The sequence below is a fragment of the Chiloscyllium plagiosum genome, unplaced genomic scaffold (genome assembly GCF_037043375.1).
Source record: "Chiloscyllium plagiosum isolate Xiang-an unplaced genomic scaffold, Cpla_swu_hap1 HiC_scaffold_17, whole genome shotgun sequence".
NCBI lineage: Eukaryota > Metazoa > Chordata > Chondrichthyes > Orectolobiformes > Hemiscylliidae > Chiloscyllium > Chiloscyllium plagiosum.
The window spans coordinates 62,896,124-62,909,122 of NW_028270155.1; positions in this window are offsets into that span (position 1 = coordinate 62,896,124).

Genomic DNA, 12,999 nt, shown 5'->3' on the forward strand with positions numbered 1-12,999 from the left:
AATTCACTTGGTCCATCTTGGACACCTCCCTCCCATTTCTTGACCTCACTGTTTCCATCTCCGGCAAGTCACCAGACGGATGTTTACTACAAACCCACAGATTCCCATAACTCCCTGGGCCACACCTCCTCCCACACAGTATCCTGCAAGAACTCCATCCCATTCTCCCAATTCTTCCACCTCTGCCGCATCTACTCGGACAAGGGAAACTTTCCACTCGTGAATATCCCAGATGTCCACCTATTTCGAGCAGCATGATTTTCCTCCCTCTGTCATCCAGACAGCTCTCCACTGGACCACCTTCATTTCCCGTTCCCTGCTCCAAACCCCCGCCCTTCCCAACGCAATAAAGGCTGGGTCCCCCTTGTCCTCACCTACCACCGCAATAGTCTCCGCATCTAACGCATCATCGTTAAATGCTTCCTCCAACTCCAATTAGACCGCACCACCAAGACCATCTTCCAGTCCCCACCCCTTCCTGCCTTCTGCAAGGACCATTCCCTTCGACAATCCTTGGTTTGCGCCACTCTCCCCACCAACCCCCTCGAGCCACCAAGTACCTTCCCCAGTCACCGGAAAAGATGCAGAGCCTGCAGGTACACCAGCCGGTCACCTCCATCCAGGGCCCCAAACAGTCCTTCCAGGTGAGACTGAGGTTCACCTGCCTCTCTTCCAACCTCATTTACTGCATCAGGTGCTCCCGATGTTGTCTAAGGGAATGGTTCACCGAACATCGCAGCTGGGTCCGCAAGGGCCGACCGGACCTCCCACTCATCCCCCAATTTAATTCCCCTTCCCACTCCCTTTCTGACATGACCATCCTTGGCATCCTCCATTGCCTCAATGAAACACACTGCAAATTGGAGGAACAACACCCCATCTTCCACCTGGGCAGCCTACAGCCCAGATGGCTCAATATTGGGTTCTCCAATTTCAAATAACCTCCCTTTCCATCCCCCAACTCCCTTCCCAGCCCCTTCCCCTCCCTCCCACTGCTCCCTGCCATCAATTGGATTCATTCCACCCATTGACCAACCAGGTCGTCCCCTCTACCTGTCTTCACCGAACCCTACTTTACAACCTTACACCCGCCACCCGTTTTATCTGCAGCTCCCCCCCCCCACACCCAGCCCCAGTCCTGAAGAAGGGTTACACCCAAAACATCAGCTTCTCCACCTCCTGATGCTGCCTGCCTTGCTGTGTTCTACTTCCAGCCTCCTCCTGTCTACCTTGGATCCCAGCATCCAGTATAGCATTTGTTTTGGCTTTAACCCTGTATTCAACATCCAAATTTGACCTTCCTAAATGAATCACTTCTTATTTAACCAGGTTTAACTCCATCTGCCACTTCTCAGCCCAGCTCTGCATCCTGTCAGTGTCTCGTTGTAGTCTGTAACAGCCCTCGCCACGATCCACGACATCACCGACCTTTGTGTCACTGGCAAACTTACTAACCCATCCTTCCACTTCTTCATCCCAGTCACTTATAAAAACTACAAAGGGCAGACGCCCAAGAGCAGATCCTTGTGGGACTCCACTGGTCACCGAGCTCCAGGAGGAATACTTTCCATCCACGACCACTCGCTGTCTTCTTTCGGCCAGCCAATTCTGTATCCAGACAGCCAAAATTCCCAATATCCCATACCTCCTAACATTCTGAATGAGCCTACCCTGGGGAACCTTATCAAATGTCTTCCTGAAATCTATTTACAGCACATCCACTGCTCAACCTTCATCAACTTGTCTCATCATATCCTCAGAGATCTCAATAAGGCCAGTGAGGCATGACCTGCTCCTCACAAAGCCATGCTGACTGTGTTTAATCAAATAATGTCTTTCCAAATGGTCATTAATCCTGTCTCTCAGAATCCTTTCCAGCACCTTGCTTGCCACAGACGTAAGACTGACTGGTCTGTTATTTCCAGGGATTTCCCTATTCCCTTCCCTTTCGTGAACAGAGGAACAGCATTCTCCTCCCTCCAATCAGCCTGTACTACTCCCATGGAGAGTGAGGATGCAAAGATCATCACTAGAGGTGCAGTAATCTCATTCCTCACTTCCTGTAGTAACCTCGGATATATCTGGTCTGGCCCTGGGGACTTATCTAACTTGATGCTTCCCAGAATTTCCAGCACTTCCATTTCCTTAATGTCAATCTGTTCAAGCTTATTAACCTGGTCCACAATGTTCTCATTAACACCGAGGTCCCCCTCTCTTGAACAAGTTCCCTCCACTATCCCTGATCGGCCCTACCCTCTCGCTGATCATTCTCTTATTCCTCACGTAAATATAGACCGCCTCTTGGTTTTCCCTAATCCTTTACCCCAAGGCTTTTTCATGCCCCCTCCTAGCTCTCCTCAGTCCGTTTCTTGAGTTCTTTCCTAGCTATACTGTAATCCTCTAAAGCTGTGCCAGGTCCTTGCTTCCAAAACCTTCAGTAAGCTTCCTTCTTCCTCTTGACAAGAAGCTCCTCTTCTCTTGCCATCCAAGGCTCCTTAACCTGACCAATCCTTTGCCTGTCTCAGTGGGACAAAGTTATCCAACACTCACAACCAGTGTTCCTTAAACAGCCTTCACATTTCTGTTGTACAGTTCCCGCAGAACAATGTTCCCAATTTATACTCCACAGCTCCTGTCTAATAGCGATGTAATTTCCCCTCCCCCAATTAATTATGGATGTTTATAAAATCATGAGGGGCATGGATAAGGTAAGTAACAAACTCTTTTCCCAAAGAGTTAGGGAGTTCAAAACTAGAGCGCATAATTTTATACTGAGTGGAGAAAGATTTAAAAGGAAGCTGAGGGGAAATGTTCTCACACAGAGGCTGGCTCATATGTGGCATGAACTGTTAGAGGAAGTGGCAGATGCAGGTACAGTTACAACTTTTAATAGATATTTGGACAGGTACATTAACAGGAGGATCACCGTGTTTCCACATTAAAGTTCCTCATTCAGCTCACACAGGTATAATTGGTCTGTGCTGTTTTCACCTCACTGACCTCCAGGAGATTTTGGAGACAGCTCAGCAGACAGTAGCTCTTCGATGTGACTGAACCTACAAGTATCCTTTGATTTTCTGTACAATTCTGCCTTTCTGTGTTACTTTAGCCCGGTCAGTAGACAACAGCAGTTTCTCTTTCAATAACTTTAAATGCACTAATTTCTAATGCACTCAACTGTTCACCTCAAGATCTATTCCAGTCTGTAAACCCGCAGTAAAGTGATGATGAACAACTGTCCAACATTCCAATACCAATAACAAAAATCAAAAGTGAAACTAAAACTGTGTTCCTCCATTCTTAACACACACTTTAGAAATACAAATCAATCTGAAAGCTATCCATGCATCTCCCGCCTGAGAACACAGGTTCCCAAATGATATTAATAACATTTCCTGAACCTTCATCACACTGGGAACCAACTGAGTTTTATGATGTATCAAGATTGCCTCCATTTTGTGTCCAGCAGATGTTCACTGAGCAAAGTGATTTGACCTTGTGTCCTTCACCAAGGTCAGTGCTGTTTGCTGTATTGACAGGAATGTGGAATACTGCAGCTCAGTGCATACAGGCAGTGGTCACAGCAATGGTTCCATGGGCCATCGATCTGGTCAGAAGGAAATAATGTCCAATTCTCTGGCCTTGGTGTTCCACTCTAGGGAAACAGTTTATCCTTCCCATAAAGTTATGGAGGTTGTGGGCAGTCACCTTCATATAAGAGATGTAATCTTGTAAAAAAATTCTTGACTGTGGTGAAGCAACATGTCACCCAACTCAAACCAGCCAGTGACCTGCTGGTGTCCAGCAGCTCCCACTGCTGCTGGTGAATTCCTGGCTGGTCATTCTAGGCAGTGGCTTCACCTTCATTGTTGCTGTGGCTGGATGGCAAGTCCTACTGCATCGGAGTTTAGGATGGGAAGCCCACAGGCAGAAAGACATCACAGTCCTTGCTGTTCTCTCTCATGGAGGTCTCAGACAGCAGTATGAGGGAGAGTCTGGACAAACACCTCAGTGAGGCCAGAGGGGTTCGGAGACGTGTCTTGTCAGCTTGGACCAGGAGAAGGCCTTTGGAAGAATATCCAACACCTACTTAATCAACTTGCTCTTCAAATGGGGTTAATGCAGGGACTCCACAATTGGATCCATCTGCTCTACACAAACATCAGTGGGACAGTTTAAATAATGGGTGGGAATCGGAAAGCTTTCCGATCAGAGATGGAGCCAGGCAGGACTGTCCTCTCTCCCGCCCTGTTTGTGTGCTGTATTGAACCATTTACTGAGTACAATAGGAAGGAGGCATGTGTAGGAAAAGGGAAAATGCCAGGTACTGCAGGCACTGAGTTCAAATCATCCCTGCACATGGAAAACATCACTGCTTTCTGCACAGATCCACCGTCAGTGATCAGATTGATGAGAATCTGTGACCAGTTCAAACTGGCTTCAGGACACAAGATCAACTGCAGCAAGAATGAGCTCCTGTTCCTTTTCAGAACTGGGCCAATCAATCCTTTGCCCTTTGCCCTGTCCGAGCAGACTACCTGAAGGTGCTGGGAATGTGATTCAGAGGAGCCGAGGCGTGTGCTAGAACCTGGAAGGTGTGGGTCACTGTGATGTGACTGAAACTGGGATGGGGAAGTGACATTCCCTCTCCATTGGAGTTAAGGAGCTGGTCACCAGCTGGGAGATGCTTCTTCATTTCTCAATGTGCTGTCACTTTGGCCCATACTCCACTCCTGGACAGTGGAGGTCACTCAAAACATCTTCCACTTTGTCTGGAGTTCAACCACGGGCCATGTCTGTGGGGACACAGCCGTAGGGAATGTACCCAACACCCGCCTCAGCCCAATATAAAACACAGATCTGTGGATACTGGGAATCTGAAAGAAAACAGGCAAGTGTTGGAGAAACTCAGTAGATCTGGCAACATGGACAGAGAGAAAAACAGAGTTAATGTTTCCAGTCCAGTGATCCTTCTTCAGAATTGCTGAGTTTCTCCAGCACTTTGTGTTGTGTTTCTGATTTCCAGCACCCACCGTTCTTTGTTCCATATTACTGTGGTTTATCAGGTCAGGTTTCACTCTGAGATCTGATGTGTCCAGTATCACCATCAGCTGGGATTGGGACACAATTAAAGTTACCTGGGCCTTGGGCGTTCTGTATATCCAGAAGGTTCCCATTTGGTCTCACTGGAGTTGATCTTGTTCTGATCCCAGCTGGAGGAGAGAGGGTACTCCCTGTCAGATCCACCCTGTCCACCCAGAGTCTCACTGCCTCTGCATGTTGCTCTCACCATGGTTCAGGTGAGGAACAGACCATCACCAGCTCCTTGTGGGATGTGCCTCAGTTGGAACAGATAAACTCATCGTCCGGGAATGACTTTATCAGCTAACAGCCTGAAGTGGAGCCAAATGTGGACAGGACTGACACCACCTTCAAGGCCCCTCATTTCCTTACCCTGTCTGACTGTTCCCAGTCTATCGCCACTCCCCATCCCACCTCTGCCCTCCCCTGAATTCCTTGTGTATCCCTCCACCCCCTTGACCCCATTCCCCCAGCTCCCCTCACTGCCACAACCTGGCCATTCCCAATGCTCCATGCCAGCTGCCAGCTTTCTGTCCCTCTCCCTTGTGCCGTAACCAAGAGAAAGTGCTGCCCTCAGACCAAACTGCAGAAACCTGCCTCTGTACATCACCGGGAAACAAACATGAACCGGGCTCACCAGATTCTCTCACACTGCTGACTGGGACTTCAAGGAGGGACTGGGTTTTTATGTTCATGAATATTCATGGGATCCAAATGTAAACCAAGTAGGAAGCCCCACAGTCTGGTGTAATACCTGACAAACTGTAAACACACGGCTTTATCTCGACACCACAACCTGTCATTGGGAAATACAACAATTCACACCCGGCCTAATTCAGCCACACTCCCAGCACATCTCCTCAGTTCATCAGAAAAGCCAGATTGGACGGATAACATTAACTCTGATTCTCTCTCCACAGATACTGCCAGACCTGCTGAGTTTCTCCAGCACTTTCTCATTTCATTCCATTTCCTGCTCTTGCAGGTTTCATGAGATCCCCACGACATTTCTGCTCTTGCTGTAAACCAAGCAGTCAGTCTGGCCGACTGTCACTCGGGAGGCTGGACAGAATGATGGAAATGGCTCCCTCCAGGGAAGATCATGAGGAGCTCCACCTCCCCAGCCTTGTCAGGTCGGCCTGGGCAGCCTACAGCCCAAAGGACTTAACACTGAGTTCCCCAATTTCCAATAACCTTCCCACCCATTCCCCCATCTCCCTTACCAGCCCCACCCCCTCCCTTCCATTCCACCCACTGACCCTTCCTTCCAGCTCCCAACTGGACCTATCCCTCCCATCGACCAACCAGGTCGTACCCACTACCCGTGTTCACCAATCACTGCCTCACCATTCTGCTGCTCTTCCAACCCTTCCCCTCCCCTTTCTTTATCTGCAGCTCCCCCCCGCACCCCCCACCCCTATCCCCAAATCCAGTCCTGATGAAGGGTTAGACCTGAAACATTGACTTCTCCACCTCCTGATGCTGCCGGGCTTGCTGTGTTCTTCCAGCCTCCTGTTTGTCTACTTGGTCAGGTCCTTCACCCCCTGCTGGGCTCCCTGCACCCTCTCCAATTCCCCATTAATATTGAGGCCCCTGTCCCAGCCGTTTACACTGAATAACATCCTGATTGTGGACATACTGCTGTCCACAGGTCTGGATCAATAATATCATAGAATCCCTACAGTGTGGAAACAAGCCATTTACTAACCAGTCCACACGAACCCTCCAAAGAGGATCCCACCCAGACCCATTCCCCTACCCTATTACTGTACATTTTCCCCGACTACTGCACCTCACCTAGATACACGTGAACACTGTGGGGAATTTAGCTTGGCCAATTCACCTAACCTGCACATCTTTGAGCTGTGGGAGGAAACTGGAGCACCCGGAGGAAACCCATGCAGACACGGGGAGAATGTGCAAGCCCCACACAGACAGTCGCCTGAAGCTGGAATCGAACCTGGGTCCCTGGGGCTGTGAGGCAGCTAATCACTGAGCCACCGTGTCACCTTAATCTCCTGTAGTTCGATGTTTGGTGAATAAACAGATTTATTCTCGCGGTCTCTAGAAGGAGATGGGGTGGGAAAACTCGGATATACTCAGATGATATCATGATGATTGTAAATGTAAGATCTTGTTCACCTGAAGCCCAGGAATTAAAGCCTGCCTTTAGCTGAAGTGAGGAGGAGCCATGTCAGAAATACTGGAGACACAGCAGGTTCCAGATAAAGAGAGAATAATCCCCAGATTCATCCACAAAGGGAATAACAAACAGAAACACTGACAGTCTGGAATCCATATCAATACAGATTCAGAGGGAGTGGGTTCCTTCCATTACCTGGACGGAGGGTTCGTTCTTCAACTGAGTGACAACGGCCCTCGGGTTCCCGAATATAGGTGACGCAAATGGCAAAGAAATCTGAACAGCAGTGACCTCCATCCGACCATCAGGGCCCACCTGCACAATGATAATAAGATTGTTTGTAATAGTTTCCAGTGTCTTTTACTGAACAAGCCAGTGACAATGTAACCTTGTTGTTTAATAATTCCATGGTGACAGGTTGAACGAGGCAGAGAGTGGGTTTTAAGGGAGTTGACGATCTGTCACTTCGACCTTCACTCTGAATGAGGGATATGATTTGGAGGAGCCGGTGTTGGACTGTGGTGGACAAAGTTAAAAATCCCACAACACCTAGTTACAGTCCAACAGGTTTATTTGGAAGCACTAACTTTCGGAGCGCTGCTCCTTCATCAGGTGGTTGTGTGTAGGATCATAAGACAGATCACAAAATGTTGCTCTTAATCTTGTGTCTTACAATCTTATACTCCACAACCACCTGATGAAGGAGCAGCGCCTCTGAACGTTACAGCTTCCAAATAAACCTGTTGGACTATCATGAGGGGTTGTGGGATTTTTAATTCATGAAGAAAGGACTTGCATTTCTTTAGCAACTGTTATAACCTCAGGATGATTTCAGCATTCCACAGTTCATCAATCCTTCAGGAATTAGACAGAAAATGCAGTTTATGGACTTGGAGCCTCCCTGAACCCTCTGGTTTTAATGATGGGGCCCATCTTGGTGTTGGCACTAGGAGCGGGTGCTGTTCCCACACAAGGAAAAGGCCCAATGGTGATAGGACCCGGGGGTGAGGGACATGCTGAATGGGTAAGTGGGAGTGGGTAATGAGGTGCCAATCTCAGTGTCCCCTCACTGAAAGACAGGGCCTGGCACCATCTCAAAAGAACTTTTCATCCTGTGAGCAGAGCGATCTTGTTCATCAGGATCACTTGGTTGATTTCCACCTGCCCTCTGAAATGGCCGAGCAAGCCACTCAGTTGTGTCAATCGCGATAAAGTCTGAGTTGGACAGCAGTGGGTCAGGAAGGCAGCTCACCACCACCTTCTCAAAGGGAATTACCAACGGGCAAGAAATGCTGACCTCGCCAGTGACACCGATGTACCAGGAATAAATTGAAGGAAATAGCTTAGTATGAAAACCTGGTCCATGTTTTCTGTTAACCTGGATCTAAAAAGACAAGTAAATGAGGGAGTTTTGAATATGATGTAAAAATCATTAACTTTTGTCATGACTCTGGGAATAGCAGAGTTTGATTTCCAGTCCATTCCCCCCGTGAGGTGGAACAGCAAAGAGAGTGAGGGGGCATTGAGCTCCTGTGTCACCACTGGGCAGACAGAGATTCACAACAGGCAGGGCAGGGCTGGGAGGAGGGGATCTGAAGCCCTTACCCCCTGACTGTTTGTGTTTTCTCAGACAGGACTCCGTGCTCCAGAAGGACAGTCAGCTGCTGAGACCAGGGAGCTGGATTCCAGTCGGAGAAGGAGGGTCCTTCAGAGGATGCAGCATCACATCATTCCCCAACACCCCCCCCCCCCCCCCCCCCCACCAACACAGACCCTCTCCGGGCAGTGGCTATCTGCTCACTATCTGATACAATGTCATAAGCTGGTGAGTACATCACTGCCTCTCCTGAGCAGCTGATGGAGGCTGTGATGACTGAAGCCACTGACAGACAGAGGTCTGGTAGAGGCCAGGCCCATGCTGAGCCCCAGGCTGATGAGGGGCCTCTGCAGTCAGTAACATGGAACCTGCTGCAGTCGCAGCAAGAGGTGAGGGAGCTGCCAGGGGCTGACACCTCCATGGGTGGACAATGGAGGAGTCCATTCAGGCCATCAGTGCTATCCTGTCCCAGCCGTGGGTGTGTCTTGCTTCCTGTATCGATGGGTGCGTGCCCCTCATGGAGAGCCACATCCAGCAGGTCACTTGATGGATACACACCCACAGGGTGACCAGGTGAGAGAGGAACAACATAGCTGGAGAGTCTCTCCCAGGGGCTCCTCCATCTCCCCATCACACAATGGGGCAGGTGTCCCTTGCAACGGAGGAGAAGAGGCTCCTTCTGCCTCGGGGCCTTCTCTCAGTGTGCTCCGAGTACACACAGAGCCTCCTCAGCCCCTCTGCCAGTGACCTCAGCACCTCCAGTCGCCATGGGGACACAGTGAGCTCCTGTAGCTATGAGGCAGTCCCACAGCATGTCAGGGTCCTTCAGGCCTCAGGCAGTGAATGGACAGCTCCCAAAGACATCAGGGAAGGCAGTGTTTGGTCATTACCTCAGCTGGGTCACTGTGTGGGGAGAGTCTGGGCCCTAGACCCCCTTACCCCCTCTACATCCTCCTGGTCAGATGAGGAGTGACAATTGATGATGTGGTCCTGATGAAAAGCCTCCCCCCTCTGCAGTGTGAGGTTGCACAGAGCACAGGGACAGTATGGGAGGCCTTTCTGGGACATAGTGCAGACCAGCCAATGGGATCACATGTTTAAGAGGCCAAGGGCCTGCTCATGCATTGCTGGGTCACACTGTGACAGGCCGTGTACCTTTCCCCTGCTATAATGGGAGGGTTGGCCACGTGTCTGTGTCTGCAATGGCCACCCCTTGTCCCTGAGGATCCTTTCCGGAAGGTGCACAGGAGGAGAGAACAGCTGGAGCATCGGGAACAGGGAAAGTGTGTGGATCAGTGACTCCCAAACTTTAGACAAAAATCACTGTGTTCCCAGAGCTGTGAGAGTGTGGGTGGGAAGAGGGAACTGTGACAGCATTGGAGGGACAGGGGGGAGAGTTGTGAAAACTGAGGAGTGCAAAGGGAGCTGTGAGAGTCTAGTCTTGTCGGCTCACTCCCATTTCCCTTGATTTACTCTGTGCGATACAAATTTATTGCTCTCAATTGGGGAAAGTGCAGGGATTGGAACAAGGTCAGGCAGCAGGCCCTCAGAGAATATGCACTCCCTGATTGGGCTATTCACCTGGTTCAACCAATAGGAGAACATCACATGATCCAGGGTTCAAAGGTTGCTGTTGCTCTGAAATGGAAGTAACACAGTTGAGCTAAAACCTGACAAAAGGTGATTTTGGAAAGACTGTGTTTCAGAGCAATGGCAAGGCTAAGTGTTCCTATGAGAACGGCAAGAAGGGGTAAGATAAAGGAACCTTGGATGAGGAGAGCGGAGGAGCTTCTCGTCAAAAGAAAGAAGGCAGCTTCCGTAAGGTGGAGGAAGCGAGGGTCAAGCTCAGCCCTAGAGGATTACAGGCAGGTGAGGAAGGAGCTCAAAAATGGTCTGAGGAGAGCCAGGAGGGGGCACGAAAAAGGCTTGGCAGGAAGGTTTAGGGAGAATCCAAAGGCATTTTACACGTATGTGAGGAATAAGAGAATGATCAAAGAAAGAGTAGGGTCTATCAGGGATAGCATTGGGAACTTGTGTACAGAGTCTGAGGAGGAAGGGGAAGCCCTAAATGAGTTTTTTGCTTCTGCCTTTACGAAAGAAAAGGACCTTGTAGTGAATGAAACCATGGAGGAGGAGGTAAGCATGCTGGGACAGATAGAGATTGAGGAAGCTGATGTGCTGAAAAGTTTGATAAACATTAAGATTGAAAAGTCGCCAGGGCCAGACCAGATTTGTCCTCGGCTGCAATTGGGAAGCGAGAAATATGATTGCTTCGCCACTTGGGAAGATCTTTGCATCCTCGCTCCCCACCAGAGTCGTACCTGAGGACTGGAGAGAGGCAAATGTAATTCCTCTCTTCAAGAAAGGAAATAGGGAAATCCCCGCAAATTACAAACCAGTAAGTCTCACGTCTGTCGTCTGCAAGGTGTTAGAAAGGATTATGAGGGATAGGATTTATGACCATCTGGAAGAGCATGGCTTGATTAAAGGCAGTCAGCATGGCTTTGTGAGGGGCAGGTCATGCCTCACAAATCTTATTGAGTTCTTTGAGGATGTTACTAGACAAGTTGATGAGGGGCGAGCGGTGGATGTTGTGTATGTGGACTTCAGTAAGGCATTTGATAAGGTTCCCCATGGTAGGCTCGTTCAGAAGGTCAGGGGATACAGGGAAATTTAGTTGTCTGGATACAGAATTGGCTGGTTGACAGAAGACAGCGAGTGGTAGTGGAAGGAAAATATTCTGCCTGGAAGTCAGTGGTGAGTGGTGTTCCACAGGGCTCTGTTCTTGGGCCTCTACTCTTTGTAATTTTTATTAATGACTTGGATGAGGCGATTAAAGGATGGGTTAGCAAGTTTGCAGATGACACAAACGTTGGAGGTGTCGTTGACAGTATAGAGGACTGTTGTAGGCTGCAGCATGACATTGACAGGATGCAGAGATGGGCTGAGAGGTGGCAGATGGAGTTCAACCAAAGTAATGTATTTTAGAAGGTCGAACTTGAAAGTTGAATACAAGATTAAAGACAGGATTCTTGGCAGTGTGGAGGAACAGCGGGATCTTGGCGTGCAGGTACATAGATCCCTTAAAATTGCCACCCAGGTGGACAGGGTTGTTAAGAAAGCATATGGTGTTTTGGCTTTCATTAACAGGGGGATTGAGTTTAAGAGCCGTGGGCTCTTGTTGCAGCTCTATAAAACTTTGGTTAGACCACACTAGGAATACTGTGTCCAGTTCTGGTCGCCCTATTATAGGAAAGATGTGGATGGTTTGGAGAGAGTTCAGAGGAGGTTTACCAGGATGCTGCCTGGAGTGGAGGGCTTATCTTACGAAAAGAGGTTGACTGAGCTCGGACTTATTTTGCTATTAAAAAAGAAGGCAGAGAGGGGACCTAATTGAGTTGCACAAGATAATGAGAGGCATAGATAGAGTTGACAGCCAGAAACGTTTTCCCAGGGCAGAAATTGTGAACAAGAGGGGTCATAGTTTTAAGCTGTTGGGCGGAAAGTATAGAGGGGATGTCAGAGGCGGGTTCTTTACGCAGAGAGTTGTGAGAGCATGGAATGCGTTGCCAGCAGCAGTTGTGGAAACCAGGTCATTGGGGATATTTAAGAGACTGCTGGACATGCATATGGTCCCAGAAATTTGAGAGTTCGTACACCAGGTTTACCTCACATGAGGATCAATGGTCAGCAATAATCCAACAGTGGCCTAACCAAAGTCATGTACAGCTGTAACATGACCTCCCAACTCCTGTACTCAATACTCTGACCAATAAAGGAAAGCATACCAAACGCCTTCTTGACTATCCTGTCTACTGGTGAGTCTACTTTCAAGAAGCTATGAACCTGCACTCCAAGGTCTCTTTGCTCGGCAACACTCCCTAGGACCTTACTATTAATTGTATAAGTCCTGCTAAGATGTGTTTTCCCAAAAGGCAGCACCTCGCATTTTATTCAAACTAAGATGTGACTTCAGCCCTGTTCTGCATGGTTGATTCCTAATACCTTCCGGATCACTAATCAGAGAGATCACTGCTCGACAGATGAACAAATTAACTGTTGATTCTACTAGCACATAGACCTTTTTCACTTTCATCCTTAGCTTTCGAATTGTTTTTCCACGCACACACACAGACACACACACAGACACACACATGCACTCACACAGACACACACG